General features: G+C 40.5%; 1 protein-coding gene across 1 annotated transcript in view; it reads right to left on the bottom strand.

Moving 5' to 3' along the window:
* The window catches only part of LOC122796737 (desmoglein-2-like), a 1,662,953-nt gene that overhangs the window by 819,459 nt on the left and 830,067 nt on the right, over positions 1-13,427 (bottom strand). The gene's annotated exons all lie outside the window — the stretch shown is intronic.

The raw sequence follows: 13,427 nt of genomic DNA, 5'->3' as shown, positions 1-13,427 counted from the left end.
TACCCCAACCAATCAAGAAATCCGTTCAATTAAATCTTTAACTATTAAATCCCCATTGTTCATATATTAATTTTGTTTAAAATACATTTCATAAAACTTATTTACAAAATTACTATGACATCTTAAAATATTTTGTATTGTCACAAGTTTATATCAAGATGTTTAATACATTGAAGGTGTCCTTTGTAAATCTATGTTATTTTATACCTATATATTGCCATCTAATGGTTTGTTTAGGTATATTTTATTCCTTACTTGCTTTTAGTTTTAATAGTGGCTGGATCGAAATATATTCGTTCAATCCTGGGACTTTGTTTGCCTCAAGCACTAATTGCCACCATAACTCCCTATAACCTATACATTCCTCCCATGGGCCACCCCTCAATTCCTTTTTGATTTGTTCCAAAACAAAGAATCTGTACTTGTATTCGTCACATACCGTGGTGTGCCTATATAATGCATTTGTTCCCTTGCATTTTTTTATGTCGTACATGTGTTCATATATACGTCTTCTCATAGTTCTTTCTGTTTTTCCGACATAAAATGATGTGCACGTAGTGCACATAGCCAGGTACACCAATCCCCTTGACTCACAATTAAAGTACCCCCTACTATTTAACCAGAGTTGTCTACTTGTTATGAATATTCTTTCTTTGTTTATAACATATTCACATTGCTTGCAGGAGCCGCATTTGTATGTACCTGTCCTACTTGTATTTGCTCTGTCACCTGTCCTGCCTTTTCTATCCTTCCCATTCTCCAAAATATGTTTAATGCATTCTGAATTCCTGAATACCACTCTGGGAGATATATCAGAAAGTCCTTTTAAATCTGTCAATTTGTTAAACTTCTCCCATTCCTTTTGAAATGCTTCCTTCACTTTTATATTTAAAGCGTTATATTCCAGAACTAGGGCTTGTTGGTATTTGGGCGTGTCATGTTTTGTGTTATTTTGTACTATTTCTTTTTCCCCTTTTATCGGTCTAAATCTTCCTTCCCTTCCTACCAAGACTTCATCTTTTATTTTATTAATAAAGTCATAGGGGTAACCCCTTTCCAAGAACATGTTCACTAACATATCACATTCGGTTAGGAAGTCTGCATCCAGGCTTGACATCCTTGAACCCCTAACCAATTGCCCCTTCAAAGCTTATGTATAAATACAAGGCAATTGCTATTGAAAATAGATATTTGAATGAGTGCTTGCAGCGTAAAATTGTGCCGAAAGGGTTACGGACATGGAAGTACCCTAATAATGTGCAAATAGGGTCACTTTTCCATAAAAAGTTATTGGAAGTGTTCAACAATTGTGGTCTTGAGATTATCAAATGTATTATGGAAGAGAATGTTAGGAATTTGGACATTTTATTTGAACAAATCAATGTAATTGATGCACACATTAAGGAAGACTTAATGTTTGAAGTTCATGGAGAGAAACAGAAGTATGACAAATTGAAGGATGATATAGATGGTAGATGTAAGGATTTGGTTGAGAGAAAGATGGACAAATTAAGAAGAGACATCAAAGAATATGAATGTGAGGTCAGTTACCCTAAACCTAACAATAACAATTTTATCAATAAGAAACAGAATTTTAATAACAATTTTAACAACAATTTTAAGGGTCACAACAAAGATAGAAAATTCACACATAGAAACGACGACAGGAACACATTTAGTTATGACTATGATATAGATTTTCCCCCCTTAGAAGGATATGAAATGGAACTAGGACCAGTTGATGGAGAAAATGGAAATTTTCATAGGAGGGGGGGGTTAAGAGGAATGGGGAAACAATATTAAGGGATGTTAATGAAGCACCCCCACCCACAATAACCCAGACTATCAATCAGATAGGTAACAAATGCATTTTAAATGGGTTTACTATTTATAATTTTAGCAGTTTGGTACTTTGTAAGGAGCATTTCACCCTACTAGAAAAAGGTTTTAAGTTCATACCCAAGGTAAAAGGTAACAGAACACAAACCCTATTGGATTTAAAAATCTTTTTAAGGAAAATGAACCTCGAGATTTTATTTTCTAATGAGGATATAGCCGCAAATGTGGATAGAAATCAAATTACTCATGAACAGAGATTGTTAAGAAATAGATCCACGTACAACCCACCCATCCATGCACAGCTAAAAAATTTTGAAAAAGTGATGGAGGTAGCTATTAAGAAAGCTGAACACAGAACAGGTTATAGAAACAACCTAGAAACTAGTGAAAAGAACAAATTGGAAGAATTAAGGCATGATGAAGCTGTTAGGGTAATGAAACCCGATAAGGGAGGGGGGATCGTAATTATGGATGTCATGGATTATGAAGGTAGGATGAATGATATACTAAGGAATGAATGCAAATATAAAGTGGTTTCAAGAAATGAAATTAATCTGGCTTACAGGAACATAGATATCAAGTTGGATAGTATGACCATAGAAAATGTTATAGATCTCAAAACACTGTCATTCTTGAAAAAAGAGAAACCTAGGATCCCCATTATTTTCGGTATACCGAAAATACATAAGGACGAGGAAAACCCACCCCTTAGACCCATTGTATCAGCAAGTGGCTCAAAAACAACACCACTGGCCAGGTTTGTTGATGTGAAGGCCAAACATATATGGACAAATAAAGAAAATATACTTACGGATTCATGGGATCTCTTAAGAAGCTTAGTTCCGGATGTTTTTGATAGGGAGACCATCTTTGTAACGATAGATGTAGTGGACCTTTTTGGTTCAATTCCCTATAATGAAGGAATTATGATGTTTGAGGAGGAAGTGTTCGGGGATGGAAAGCTTTGAGTGGATAAAATAGCATGCACAAGCTTAATGGATATAATTTTAAGGAATAATTTCTTGATACACAATGGTGAATACTTTCAACAGATTCAAGGGGTTGCGATGGGTGCTGTTTGTGCCCCCACATTTGCTAACCTAGTCCTTGCAAACTGGGAGGAAAGATATATTTTTAAATCTGAATATATTAATTATTGCTTGTTGTATAAGAGGTTTTTAGACGACATTATAATATTTTGGAAGGGAAGCAATGATAAGCTTGAGGAATTCATCAAATACATAGGGGAAACCACCGACTTTCTTAAATTTACCCACACCTCATCTTATGAGAAAATTACATACTTGGATGTGGAGATAATGAAAAAAGAAAATTCTTTTGAAACTAGAGTACATAGGAAGAAGTCCTATGTTAATTCGTTCCTGCATTATGACAGTGGGCACCCTATTTATTGTAAGAAGAATTTGGTGAAGGGGCAAGTGGTTAGGGTTTCAAGGATGTCAAGCCTGGATGCAGACTTCCTAACCGAATGTGATATGTTAGTGAACATGTTCTTGGAAAGGGTTACCCTATGACTTTATTAATAAAATAAAAGATGAAGTCTTGGTAGGAAGGGAAGGAAGATTTAGACCGATAAAAGGGAAAAGAAATAGTACAAAATAACACAAAACATGACAGCCCAAATACCAACAAGCCCTAGTTCTGGAATATAACGCTTTAAATATAAAAGTGAAGGAAGCATTTCAAAAGGAATGGGAGAAGTTTAACAAATTGACAGATTTAAAAGGACTTTCTGATATATCTCCCAGAGTGGTATTCAGGAATTCAGAATGCATTAAACATATTTTGGAGAATGGGAAGGATAGAAAAGGCAGGACAGGTGACAGAGCAAATACAAGTAGGACAGGTACATACAAATGCGGCTCCTGCAAGCAATGTGAATATGTTATAAACAAAGAAAGAATATTCATAACAAGTAGACAACTCTGGTTAAATAGTAGGGGTACTTTAATTGTGAGTCAAGGGGATTGGTGTACCTGGCTATGTGCACTACGTGCACATCATTTTATGTCGGAAAAACAGAAAGAACTATGAGAAGACGTATATATGAACACATGTACGACATAAAAATGCAAGGGAACAAATGCATTATATAGGCACACCACGGTATGTGACGAATACAAGTACAGATTCTTTGTTTTGGAACAAATCAAAAAGGAATTGAGGGTGGCCCATGGGAGGAATGTATAGGTTATAGGGAGTTATGGTGGCAATTAGTGCTTGAGGCAAACAAAGTCCCAGGATTGAACGAATATATTTCGATCCAGCCACTATTAAAACTAAAAGCAAGTAAGGAATAAAATATACCTAAACAAACCATTAGATGGCAATATATAGGTATAAAATAACATAGATTTACAAAGGACACCTTCAATGTATTAAACATCTTGATATAAACTTGTGACAATACAAAATATTTTAAGATGTCATAGTAATTTTGTAAATAAGTTTTATGAAATGTATTTTAAACAAAATTAATATATGAACAATGGGGATTTAATAGTTAAAGATTTAATTGAACGGATTTCTTGATTGGTTGGGGTACTGACGTGAATGTATTTAAATTGACATTTGTTTTTAATGAGTGCATCTGATGAAGTCCATGGAGGACGAAAACGCATGATTTTATAATAGCGTTCATTCATTTTATACTTTTGTGAATAAAAGCTTTAGACTTTTGGACCGCTTCTCCTTTGGGGTTCCTCTCTTTGTATGGTGTTGGTTTTCGGAAGAGGTTGCCGTTTTTTTGCATTGCTTTAATAGAGAAGGAGGAAGGCCTGAAGACCCCTTGAGAAATGGCAGGCCTGTCGAAATTCTGAGTTTCCCCGCCAGGAGTGGCGTCGGTATCTGTAGTAGGAATGGGGGCTGAGGAGCCTGCGACCTCGGGTACTGAAGACTAATGCATTGTCATCTGTACTCAGGGGCTGCGTAGGCGCCTCGCTGAGTACCGGAGAACCAATAGTCGGCCTTAGCGTGGTATCAGTAGGTGGTGCGGACCTTGTATGTCGGTCCTTATCTTTGCGTTTTTTGCTCAAAACTGGAGTCGGAGTGTCCGACGACATAATATAATTACATTTTTTGCCAAAAAAGTGAAGGGCGAACTCCACCCGACGCTTAATAGCGTGTTTGTTGAATCTAGCACAAAAACGGCAGGCCGAGACGTCGTGGTCTGGGCCTAAGCAAGGTATACAGTAAGAGTGGAAATCCTTATGCGGTATTTGCTTCCCACATGAAATGCAATTATTAACTTTGTCTGACATCGCTCTGAGGCAAGAAAAGTTTCCCCAATAGGGTACTTAGCTTTCAAGAAGACTTCGGCTGAAATACTTTCGTAAATCTCAGGAGCTGGCCGACCGGCACTTGCGAACTGCTTCTGCTTCAGGCACCGCAAGGCAAGAAGGACTGAAGAAAATGGCGTTGGCTGCCTCTTTTATACCCCTGCTGCACTGACGTCAGGGAGGAAGCGAAGACAACCGAAGCCGGACCTAGACTTTGGAATTCGGCCAACCGAAGACCCGCCTGACGGCAGGATAACCCCATCTGTTATGACTGCAGCTGTATGCACGATGAACATCTGATGTAATGACATCGGCTGCATGCTTTATACCCCTGACTACCTGACGTCATGGAAGACGAGACAGCAACCAATGCAGGACTCAAGACTTTGATAATCAGGCCAACTGAGGGCTACCTGCAAGCAGATAACCCAAATGTAATGACTTCAACAGTGAAACACGAAGAACATCCCATCCCTAAGTCGATCCATACCCACTCCACTATGGCAACCTCCACTTCCAATTCCTTCCTCAGAGGAGTACCTACCAGGGACATACTGGAAATGGCCACCTGGACCTCTGTCCATACCTTTACAAAGCATTACCACCTACCTTCTCTTTTCTAAGTCTAGGGCAGGGTTTGCCTCTGCAATTCTGCAGGGCCTCCTGACCCATGCCTAGGACTCTAACTATCCTTCCTCCTTTTACCTCAGCTTTGGGAATCCTCTCACAGGTGATGACTGCAGCATTGAAACACGAAGAACATAGTACAGTTGTGTACACTTACCATAAATGTAGATGTTCGAGTGTATTCACTGTTACAGTCTTAGTTTCCCTCCCTCCATGCCCCTTTTCACATCTTCCCCTAGGAGGAAACATGCTTCCCTGGGTGGCTCTTAGCCAAGAGGACCACTTCACTCTTTTCCCTTGTGCTTCTGATGGGTTAGGGCAAGAAAAACTGATGCCCTGATGTCAGACTACAAGTGACATCAGCCGGCGCACAAAAACACTGACTCTGGTAATTGGGCCGGCAGAGGGCTACCACAGCAGGGATAACCAACAGGTGACGACTGCAACAGTGAATACACTCTAACATCTACATTTATGGTAAGTGTACACAACTGTACTTTTTCCTCTCAAAATGTAGAGCCTAGGCAGGAAAAGGGTTCCTCCTGGGTCATTTCAACTGAATAACCCCGTTTAGGAAAAGCTTCATGTGGGGGTGCTAGAAGATAGGTGGAGCACTGTGGAGGAAGAACAATATAGCACATACATGTACTTTAATACTGAAGTAGGAAAGTACCTGTCTAAACAGGCTTGGCAGGTACTGCAGGAGTAAGTTAATGTCAGCCTGAGAAGAGATGGTGTTTTTGCTGGGAAGATTTCTTCCATTTTGCCAGATATGATTTCCTAGTACTGGGTTTCCCTTACTTCCCTTAGAATAGAAAGCACATCCCTGAGATAGGATGTATTCCTTGGTGTTGAAACCCAATCCTCCAGGCTGTTAACCTGACAGTGGTTAAGATGAGGAATGAGACAGAGCCTTTGGTTTGGAGAAGATCATCTACTTCCTGCAGTAGGGTGCAGAATCTACCCTCACTGCTTGTTAGGAAAAGGGAGAACCAGTGCTGCATCAGCCACAAGGGGCCACTAGGCTCATGCTGGTTCTGTCCATCCACACTTTTGTCGGTACCCTGTGATCAGAGGCAAGGGCAGGAATGCATACTGGAACAAGTCTGCCCATGTGAAAATAACCCATTTGTTTTCCAAGTCCCTGTCTGCTGCGCTCTGCAGCAGAGCTTCTACTTTATTGTTGTAAGATGTGAACAGGCCTACGGAGGGGGCCCACCAGGAAGACCTCTCTTCAGCATCCATTCATTGGGGTGTAGAAAACCTCTGTTTAGAAAATCTGCTAGGGTATTGTACTGATCTGGAACATAAAAAGCTATGAGGGTTAGCCCTATTTCTTAAGCCAGCATCCAAATTTTCCTTCAAGGGCTGCACAATGGGTAGGGCAGTGTTCCCCCTTGCATGTTTATGTACCACACTACTGTGGTGTTGTCTGTCCAGATCGGAAGGGTACCTGGTCTTAAGTTCTGTGGAAAAGCATTTACGGCCACATTGACTGCTAGTAATGCCCGATTTATATGCAATTTTCTCTCCTGAGGAGTTCAAATGTCCTGCACTTTCTGGGAACCTAGGTGGACTCCTCAAGCTATATCTGAACAATCTGTGGTGATGGTCTTGTCTGCTTCTGGTAAAGTGAAATTTTCCCCTGGGTTCTGCTGTATGGTGTTCTTCCACCATAGAAGCTCCTTCTTCAGGCATAGAAGGAGGTGGGGTAAGGTTTTCAGGGGATGAAAATGCTGTTCCCAAGCACCTTTCAGGAACCACTGAAGTTTTCTCATATGTAACTTTGCAAATGGGATCATGAGAATGCACGATACCATGTGTGACAATGTGGGCTATTGCCATCTGTGCCAGGAAGAGTGAGGTGGTGCATGTGTGACATGTGCCAGCATAGTTTGCTGGAGTTTTATGAGTAATTCTGTGTCATTTGACAGTCACCCTGACTTGTACAGATGCTTGTGTTAGAAATGTATTGACAGTGTTGTTATAACTGATTAAATGTATATGTTTAAACAAAGAATTTTGAAAGGGAAGAGTAGAGGTTTTTGAAATTGTTCTACGGTGTGCAGATACTACAACAGATCTTAGCAAAGCTCTGAGTGTGTGCTGTATCAGAGTCAGGCAATCAAATGTGATGTCATTCCACAACCAGCACTGAGAGGATGGAACACTCAAAGCAGTTTTTTTCTTGTTTTGTTTTGTTTTCCTTGGAACCTGATATAAAGACCTGTGACAGTTATCACAGTTATTTGAGTTCAAGTCAGTTTAGTTAGAAGCTCATCACCTTGCCTTGTGGAAGTAAGCATATCAGCATCTAATCTTGCCTTGCTGTATTAATTAAGTTAGATAGGAAACAGTTATTCTTTAGTCAGGAAATACAGTGAGATTAGTTGTATTGTTTTTCTGCATTTGTCTGAATCTGTCCAACTGCATTTTCTTTATTTCACTTGTAATTGAAACTCTGGTGTTTTGTGTACTTAGATATTTAGTTTACTCATGTTTTCTATTTTATTATTTATTATTAAATATTTTTATACCTTTTACTGTCTCTGGTCTTTTAGAGAATACTTTTACCATCTTGAGAGTACTTGTGCCAACTTTAGTGATGCTTGGCCACTCCGAAAAGCCTTGCTGCTTTGGTTACACACTACCATTTACATTAGTACTGTTTTACACCGTATAATTGGATACCCTTGTAAGAGCCTCACAGTGGTTGACTGATGGCAGTGTGGTTACCTTGCAGTCTGGGCAGAAGGGGTACAGCTAGTTAATCTGTACCATCCTTTCCCAGAAGTGTGTGCATGTGAAAATCAAACACCCAGGTGTGGGTGTGTCAGCTACTTGGAACTGGGACACAGTGCTCCAAGGTGAGCCTTGTTTGGGATCTGGAGAGAAGAGAGTCCAGTAGCAGGTCTGGAGCGTGTTCCCTGTGGGCTCTTGGGGGAAACTGTGCTTGATGCAGAGAGCTGCATCTGAAAATATTATGAAAATCCATTCCTGTTCTTAGAGCCTCTCTCTTACCAGTGTAAGTGGTGAAGACTGAGACTCCGTGATTACTGGGCTTGGAGGTCAAGAGATCGTCATACCACATACCCCAGAATCTTCAAGAATTCCCTTGCTGGATGTGCTGCTTTGTAAGCAGTCTGGTCAGATACCTGTCAGGAAAGCTATCTTGTCCTAGAGAAGGAAGGAAGGCTTTCTACTGGATCAAATCTATGAGGGCTACCAGAAAGAGGATTCTTCCTTGAGGAAGAGTTTGTGACTTTTGAAAATGTAAGGCGAGACCTATCACCTGAAAGCAGTCTAATCTGCAAGACATCTAGGGTCTCAGCTATGGATTTTGCCTGAATGAAATAGCTGTCTAAAATATGGCGTAGTTATGAACTCCCAGAGTTCTGTAATGTGCTCTCAAAGTAGCTAAATATTTTGTGAAAACTTTGGGAACACTGGACAGCTCAAATAGTAAGGCACAGAAATGGAAGTGCAAGCAGGTTGCTACAATTTGCAGGTACTTTCTATGACTGTCTGATATGGGGACATGGAAGTAAGGGTCTTTTAGGTCTAGAGTGACAATGAGGACATTTTTGATAGTCATGGGCAGTAGTTTTGGAAATGTAAGCATTTTGCACTTTGTGGTGTTCAGAAACTCCTTCCTTGGAACTAGAAAGATCCTGGAATAAAAGCCTTTTCACTCTTGTCGAGGAACAGGATGAATGGATCCTTGGTGAAGTAGTTCTGAGGATAGGTGGTAATAGTCTTTCCTGTTCTTTTGTTGGCTTTATAATGTCCAAGAAGGGTGGGACTTCCCTGAATCGGATGTAGCACCCCTTTTCTATGATGTTGAGGACCCACTGGTCCCTGGTGATGGTTTTCCATTGGATTAGGAAGATGAAGATTTTCCCAGCAAGAGGTATGGAGGGGAGGGTGGGTAGGGGTTTTGGATGCTGGGGTTTGGAAACAGTCACAGTTCGAGTCTGGACTGGGTAGGCTTTTTGGAGCTCCTTGTTCTGTTTCATTGTTCTGGTTGCATATCCTGGACTGTCTGGATGTTTGCAATGGGGAGGCCAAGTTTTTGAAGGGCAATTCCTATTGTACTTTGGTGGCAGAGAGAGAAAAGGCCTTCACAGCTTTTATTTGCTTTTCTTTTTTTCCACCTTTTCAAAAACATGTTCATCCGGAGGTTTGAAAAGGAATTCCTTGTCTAGTAGAACATCTAATAATTCAGCCATCATCTGATCTGAAAGGGGCTGTGTCTTTGGCAACTGCTCTGTAATATGCACCTAAAGAATTATAGAAACACTTTAGGGAGCATTTGGAGACTTGTAAAGCTTCTCTGGCTGTCTCCTGAATTTCCTTTGATAAGGTTCTATCTGCAATAGAGTCCACCTTAGCTAGAATTTCTTTCCTGGAGAGACTCAAGATGCTTTAGTATATAGAAATATCAGTCCAAAGCTCCCATTGCCAGGGTGGCATAGTATAAGCTTTTTCCCCAGATCCATCTAACAGTCTACCTTCCCTGTCAGTCAAGGGATGTCTGGTTGGTCCTTTAGTACACCTTTTGTGAATTCAGTGGAGACTACTGAAGGGTCAAAGCCTTTGGGTTTTTGTTAAGGTGTTTATGAGATTCAAGCCCTCTGTAAAATCTGTCAGGTTTCCTAGGAGCAGGGGGGTAGAGAATCAGGATGTAAAGCAATGTCTTCAAAGAAATCATGCAAGTACAATGTGTGCAACAATAGCCAGTTGCCTGGGAGAAGGTAAACTTAGCAATCCCCTATAATGGGGTCTGAGCCTGTGAGATCCATTTGCTTTCCCAACTGAAAGACTCCTTCATTCTATTCAGGGTATCCCACAAGAAATGGCCCTGGAGTGGGAAGAGAAAGGAGTCTGAATCTGGTTAAGTTTGTGGGGCCAAGTGCCAGAGAAAGAAAATTCTTTCTCATCTTCAGAACTAAAGGAATGTGCATATTCTTAAAGGTCACCTGCTGCTTCTTTTGGATAGGGAAGCTTCAGTAACAGAATTATGAGAGGGCTTGCTGGATTTCTTGAAGGCCACACATTCCTGTGCACTTTTTTAGGTGGTATTGAGCTTTAATCTTAGAAGAAGTGGTCAGAACTGGGAATGAATAAAAGGAAGTGGCTTGCTTTGGTTTGGGTGTCTGTTTAAAAGAGATGACATGAAGTTGCAGCTGTCTGACCACAATATTGGTTAAGGTTTCAGTAGCTGAGGTAGACAGGGTGTTTCCCTCGAGACTGCAACATGGACATCAGATCCTGTGGCCTGCTGAGCAACCTCAGATCTGACCGTGCGCGTTGTGCTAACATTTGTAAGTAGGTTGAGATCATGGCAATCTTCAGAGGGGTTGAGCCCAAGGGTTTGGGCCTAGGAATCACTGGACTAAGAAGGCCTACAAAGGCACCTTCACTTAGGTTACCAGTTTACTTATGGACTTCAGCTGGAGCTTTCTCAGGAGCATCAGGGTCCTTGGGCTTTTTGTCTTTCTGCTTTTTCAGAATGATGCTAGCAGAGACTGGAGTGTGTGGAAGCCCTACATTAGCATTGGATTGCAATACCACTGGGGAAACAGAAGAGGAAGACTCCATATGGATGGCTACTACCTTGGCCCTATGTTTTTGGGTTTCTGCATGGAATCTGCATGGAATTTTACACAGTCAGGACAGTTAGAGATGTTACGCTGAGCAGAACAGACAAAATGAGTGAACATTTTTACGCGGGATTTGCTTTCCAATCTTCAAGCAACTTTGCTTTCCAATCTTCAAGCGACTTTTTTGAAGATTAAACTGATAAAGAAATTTCCCCAATGGGATACTTATATGACAGGAAAAGAAGGTTCTCTGGAAAAACAAAAAAATCAAGAAACTGTCTGCTAGCACTCTGAACACACATGAAATGCATGGCTAGAAAGAACGGAAGATGTGCCAATGGACGTCCTTATGCCCTGACATCCAGATGTCAGTTGTCTATTGGCTATAGATGATGGAAAGACTCTGGAAACTGGGCCTGTTGCGAGCTTCTGCACGGCAGAAAGACCCTACAATCAGTACTGCAACACTGACTACATGAAGGACTTCTTGCTCTTATCCCTAAAAAAATACATTTATGTATAGTTTTCACGTGCTTAACAAGTTTAGACCTTAATTTATATTCATGTAAAGTTCTCATGACCTTAACCTTAGACATACTCACGTTTATGCCCTAGACATGGTAGGCAGCTTCAACAGCTTATTTTACTGCAAGCCTCCTCCCAATATGTTCAGTACTAACAAAAACAAGCTTCAAAAGGATCAATGCTCTTTATTCAAGAGACCAAAGAGGGTAATAGCACAGTCAACTGTTATGATCACAAGCTAAATCCATTTACTGTTAATGCTAGTGATGTTAAGGCTGCCTTGAGCCCTTTGGAGTCTGTCATTACTAGTGTGTGAAAATGTCAGTCCATATTAGCCTTCCACAGAGGCTAACAAAGTGTGATATCTCCCTGTCCTTGTAATTTTCAACATCAGCAAATACAGTCTAAGTTTTTTTCTGATAAGGTTGCTGTTAACTGGGATCATCTTATTAGAACACCATGAAACTACCACTTGGGTGCAACAGACTGGGAAAAGTTAAGACTTCATTATCTACCACCTCACATTTCACAATTGTCCCATGTACACAGTTAGGTGCTCCGCAAGTCAACAGGTCCTGCTGGTAGCCAAACAAGAATGAGCAGCACTAAGAGAAGATAAAGCTAATCCCTTACCTTGCAATCTCAAAGAAATACTGTTAGGACCTTAATGGGTCACTCGGAAAAGTCCAACATACTTCCTAATGTTCAAGGCCTGACCCCTTCAGGAAATACAGTGGCAAATTCAATAACAGCCAGAACCTCTTTATCGCAGTAGGAATATAAAATGACTCAGAAAGAAAATGAGGGCAACTGTTAAGACCAGCAAAGCCTCCCATGAATGTAGCCTTGCTTCTGCAGCTAAGGAGAATTATAAGCTGTACTTTAACCATGTTAGAAAATGAAAGAATAAGCATTGCTTAGAACTTACAAGGAAGCTCCTAAACACATCTAGTCATCTACACACTGGATAATACGTTAGTTGCAAATTTCTCCCCTAAAACTATCATTCCCACTCAAAACATACTAGTCTCACCCCCTCCACCTTCTATTTCCAAGACCATATCCTTAAAGTGCATTCCAAAACCATAAATACTTCAGTGGGTAACTGCAACATTCTGGGTTGTCTTATAATCAGTGCTAAGCAGGCCACTGCTAATATCCTCCTTAAGTCTTGTGTCAGCTAAGTCTTGTGCCATATTATGTTCCTTACAGATGGTGAACTGCGTTGGCAATACCCTTTCATTAAGGTGGCACCACCACTTTTATTAGCATTACTAGCCCTGTCTGCAAAGTCACAGAACACATAATTACTGACCTCATAAAAACAGGACATAAAGAAATGAAGCAGCCTTGACCCTTAGTTTTTCCGATTTCTTAATGGCATGTCACACCTTTTCACTTCTGTGAATTTCACTGAAAAGATCACAGAAGCCATGGACAACGGTCACTGTAGTTACACTGCCTAACTAGATCTAGCAAAAGCATTTGATACCACACCACACAATATAACTCTAAACAAGATAACAGTCAAACA

Source organism: Protopterus annectens, chromosome 3.part0, assembly GCF_019279795.1.
Source record: "Protopterus annectens isolate FY-2018-M chromosome 3.part0, PAN1.0, whole genome shotgun sequence".
Classification (NCBI taxonomy): Eukaryota; Metazoa; Chordata; order Ceratodontiformes; family Protopteridae; genus Protopterus; species Protopterus annectens.
Note: the sequence above shows the minus strand (reverse complement) of the source record. Positions and strands in the feature narration are given on the sequence as shown.